This window comes from Rhinopithecus bieti, unplaced genomic scaffold (assembly GCF_001698545.2).
Source record: "Rhinopithecus bieti isolate Rb0 unplaced genomic scaffold, ASM169854v2 scaffold_31514, whole genome shotgun sequence".
In the NCBI taxonomy this organism is placed as follows: domain Eukaryota; kingdom Metazoa; phylum Chordata; class Mammalia; order Primates; family Cercopithecidae; genus Rhinopithecus; species Rhinopithecus bieti.
In genome coordinates, this window is record NW_016813496.1 from 185,757 (window position 1) to 190,570 (window position 4,814).

A 4,814-nucleotide genomic window follows, 5' to 3' on the forward strand; every position below is an offset into this window, starting at 1 on the left:
TTTTTTTTTTTTTCTGAGACTGAGTCTCACTCTATCACCCAGGCTGTAGTGCAGTCGCGTGATCTCGGCTCACTGCAACCTCCGCCTCCCTGGTTCAAGCGATTCTGGTGCCTCAGCCTCCCGAGTAGCTGGGATTACAGGTGCATGCCACCATGCCCAGCTAATTTTTAGTAGAGACGGGGTTTCACCATGTTGGTCAGGCTGGTCTCGAACTCCTGACCCTGTGATCCACCCTCCTCAGCTTCCCAAAGTGCAAGGATTATAGGCATGAGCCACTTCACCCAGCCAAGATCTTCTTTTTTGGGCTGCCAGGGTTCTTGGATGCCCTCTGGGTTTGTGGAGAGGGGTAGTAGCTTGGTCTCAAGCCTGCAGTTTCTGTACTAGGGTCCACTTTTAGTTGGCTGGTTACAAGGGGCTTGGATAGTTGTAATTCCTATTTTATTTTATCTTGTTTTATTTTATTTTTCTTTTGAGATGGAGTTTTGCTCTTGTTGCCCTGACTGGAGTGCAGTGGCGTGATCTCAGCTAACTGAAACCACCGCTTCCCAGGTTCAAGTGATTCTCCTGCCTCAGCCTCCTGAGTAGCTGGTATTACGTACATGTGTCATCAGGTCTGGCTAATTTTGTATTTTTAGTAGAGACAGGGTTTCACCATGTTGATCAGGCTTGAACTCCTGACCTCAGGTGATCTATTCACCTTGTCCTCCCAAAGTGCTGGGATTACAGGCATGAGCCATTACACCCAGCTTCCCATTTTGTTTTTAAACAGACTGAATATCCTTCAGAATTTTGCTCTGTAGGGCAGACACTAGGGCACGTTTCTACATTCAGGTCTGCATATGGTTGGGCTTTATATCAAAATGTGGGTGAGTATGGCTTTCACTGAGTACCAAAGAGGATTTCTACAGGTCATTGTTTAGGTTTCTCTGTAGGCAGAACTGGCCATGAACTGTGGCCCATGGAGCTAGAACTGAGTCATTGAACTGTTTCAGGGACCACAGTGAAGGCCAAGGTCTGCTGCAGGCCTGCCTGTATGGCTATAAATCGATGTCTTACTCCAGGCCTCTGAAAGGGCAGGACCTCTCCCATACTGTGCCTGGGAGGAATTTGGGATGATTACAGAGGAAGTTCAGAATTCTCAGTGGGGGCTGGGTGTGGTAGCACACGCCTGTAATCCCAGAACTTTGGGAGGCCAAGTGTGCAGATCACCTGAGATCAGGAGTTCAAGACCAGCCTGGCCAACATGGCAAAACCTGTCTCTACAAAAATACAAAAATTAGCTGGGCATGGTGGTGCATGCCTGTAGTCCCAGCTACTCGGGAGGCTGAGACAGAAGAATGGGTTGAACCCAGGAGGTGGAAGTTTCAGTGAGCTGAGGTCATGCCACTGCACTCCAGCCTGGGCAACACATGCCTCAGCGAGATTTTGTCTCAAAAAAAAGAAAAAAGCATATATAGATATATGAATTCTCAGTAGAACCAAGTTGAGTGGGCTGTTTTCTTACCTGTAGCCAAGAACAGGGGTCCTGTAGTTTGCCACCTGAATGAGGGCCTGGCTTCTGAAAAGAACACTCCTTAATTTGGGGCTTTAGCAGAGTTTCACTTCTCCCTTCCTGGATCTCAGAGCTCTCTTAAAGGCACTTATTTTGGAGATGGGGCTTTCTACATAACTCAGGCTAGTCTTGAAATCCTAGCCTGAAACAATTTTTCAACCATGATGTACCATGTAATTCTCATTACAGGTGTGAGCCATAATGCCTGGCTCTCTCATAAAGGCATTTATGTCAGGAATGGCTGACACCTGTGGTCTCAGCTACTTGGGAAATTAAAGGGGTAGGATTATTTGAGCCTGAGAGTTTGAGTCTAAGTGAGCCATAATTGTGCCACTGTTCTCCAGCTTGGGTGATAGAGTGAGATCCTGTCTCAAAAAGAAGCTATACATTTCAGGCATGTTAAGTATATTCACATTGCTATGCAAAAGACTTTTAGAAATTTTACATCTTGTTAAACTAAAACTCAAATACACACTAAGTAACAATAACTTATTTTACCCTCTCTCCACCCCTTGACAAATACCCTTCCACTTTCTGTTTTTATGAGTGTAACTACGTAAGGCATCTCATATAAGTGGAATTATACAGTATCCATCATTTTGCATCTGACTTATTTCAGGTGACGTAATACTCTCAAAGTTTATCTTAAAATATGAACAGATTGGCTGGGCACCGTGGCTCCCGCCTGTAATCCCAGCACTTTGGGAGGCCGAGGCAGGCGGATCACCTGAGGTTAGGAGTTCGAGACCAGCCTGGCCAACATGGTGAAACCCTGCCTCTACTAAAAATACAAAAATTAGCTGGGTTTTGTGGCACATGCTGTAATCCCAGCTACTCAGGAGGATGAGGCAGGAGAATCCCTTAGAACCTGGGAGGTAGAGGTTATAGTGAGCCGAGATTACACCACTGCACTCCAGGCTGGGCAACAGAGCGAGGCTCTGCGTCAAAAAACAAAACAAAAAAGTGACAAGATTTTGTAAGAAGTCTTTTAAGACTGAGTAGCCCCTTCTGCACGGTCACGCCAAGCCAGCGCCTGGACCTGGAACTGGGCCACAGTCCCCCAGCTTCGCCCACCACCTCCCTACCATGGACCCCCGCGAAGCGAATGAGCTTCAGGCCTTTGTGAAAACGTGTGAGCAGGATCTGAGTGTTCTGCACACTGAGGAAATGCGCTTCATGAGGGAGTGGGTAGAGAGCATGGGGGGTAAAGTACCACCTGCTACTCAGAAAGCTAAATCAGAAGAAAATACCAAGGAAGAAAAACCTGATAGTAAGAAGGTGGAGGAAGACTTAAAGGCAGACAAACCATCAAGTGAGAAAGTTATCTAGAAATTGATAAAGAAGGTGTGGTTGAACCAGACACTGATGCCCCTCAAGAAATGGGAGATGAAAATGCAGAGATAACAGAGGAGATGATGGATCAGGCAAATGATAAGAAAGTGGCTGCTATTGAAGCCCTAAATGATGGTGAGCTCCAGAAAGCCATTGACTTATTCACAGATACCATCAAGCTGAATATCCTCGCTTGGCCATTTTGCATGCCAAGAGGGCCAGCGTCTTCGTCAGATTACAGAAGCCAAGTGCTGTCACCCGAAACTGACAGAGCCAATGAAATAAATCGTGATTCAGCTCAGCCTTACAAGTGGCGAGGGAAAGCACACTCATCTTCTAGGCCACTGGGAAGAAACAGCTCATGATCTTGCCCTTGCCTGTGAATTGAATTATGATGAAGATGCTAGTGCAATGCTGGAAGAAGTTCAACCTACGGCACAGAAAATTGCAGAACATCAGAGAAAATATGAGCGAAAACGTGAAGAGCGAGAGATCAAAGAAAGATATAGAACAAGTTAAGAAGGCTCAAGAAGAGCATGAGAGATCCCAGAGGGAGGAAGAAGCCAGATGACAGTCAGGAGCTCAGTATGGCTCTTTTCCAGGTGGCTTTCACTGGGGAATGCCTGGTAGTTTTCCCAGAGGAATGCCTGGAATGGGAGGGGGCATGCCTGGAATGGCCGGAATGAAATTCTTAGTGATCCAGAGGTTCTTGCAGCCATACAGGATCCAGAAGTTATGGTGGCCTTCCAGGATGTGGCTCAGAACCCAGCAAATATGTCAAAACACCAGAGCAACACAAAGGTTATGAATCTTATCATTAAATTGTCAGCCATATTTGGAGGTCAAGCGTAATGCCTGTCAGGCCTCTGAGCCCAAGCCAAGCCATCACATCCCCTGTGACTTGCATGTATATGCCCAGATGGTCTGAAGTAACTGAAGAATCACAAAAGAAGTGAAAATGGCCAGTCCTTGCCTTAAGTGATGACACTACCTTGTGAAAGTCCTTTTCCTGGGTCATCCTGGCTCAAAAAGCTCCCCCACTGAGCACCTTGTGACCCCTACTCCTGCCCTCCACAGAACAACCCCCCTTTGACTGTAATTTTCCTCTACCTACCCAAATCCTATAAAACAGCCCACCCTTATTTCCCTTTGCTGACTCTTTTTGGACTCAGCCCACCTGCACCCAGGTGATTAAAAAGCTTTATTGCTCACACAAAGCCTGTTTGGTGGTCTCTTCACACAGATGCGCATGGCAATGCCCTTCTGATAAATAAAACCCTTGCTGAAGGAAAAGCAACATAGATCACCTTATGGGTGTCGCAATAATACAAACCAATGTACCGCTGACCATCTCATCAAGAGAGCTGGGGTGCTTTGAAGATAATCCCTACCCCTCTCCCCCAAATGCAGCTGAAGCATTTTACAGTGGTTTGCCATTAGGGTATTCATTCAGATGTTTTCCTACTAGGAATTACAAACTTTAAACACTTTTTAAATCTTAAAAATATTTAAAATAAATTTAAAGGGTCTGTTAATTCTTATATTTTTCTTTACTAATCGTTTTAGATTTTTTTTCTTTGAATTACTGGGCAGGGAAGATACTTATGTAGGGAAGATTATTGCTCCAGCTTGAGTGAAATAAAAGTTATTAGTGTGAGGCAAACATAAAAAAAGACTGAACAATATTCCATTGTATGTATATGTTACATTTTTTGAAGTATTTGTACATTAAGGAACATCTGGGTTTCTTCAGCCTTTTGACTTTTGTGAATACTGATACAATAAACATAAATGTTCAGATGTCTTACAGGTCCTGTGTTGCAATATTTTGAATATAGATTCATAAATAAAATTGCTGTATTTGCTGATAGTTCCATTTTTAATTACTTAAGAAACATTTATAACTGTTTTTTTTTTTTTTTTTTTTTTT

At 44.4% G+C, this 4,814-nt stretch overlaps 1 pseudogene; it reads left to right on the forward strand.

Annotated features, from left to right (window-relative positions):
* The first annotated feature begins 2,528 nt into the window (after positions 1-2,528).
* Positions 2,529-3,736, forward strand: LOC108512959 (hsc70-interacting protein pseudogene; annotated as a pseudogene).
* The last annotated feature ends 1,078 nt before the right edge of the window (positions 3,737-4,814 follow it).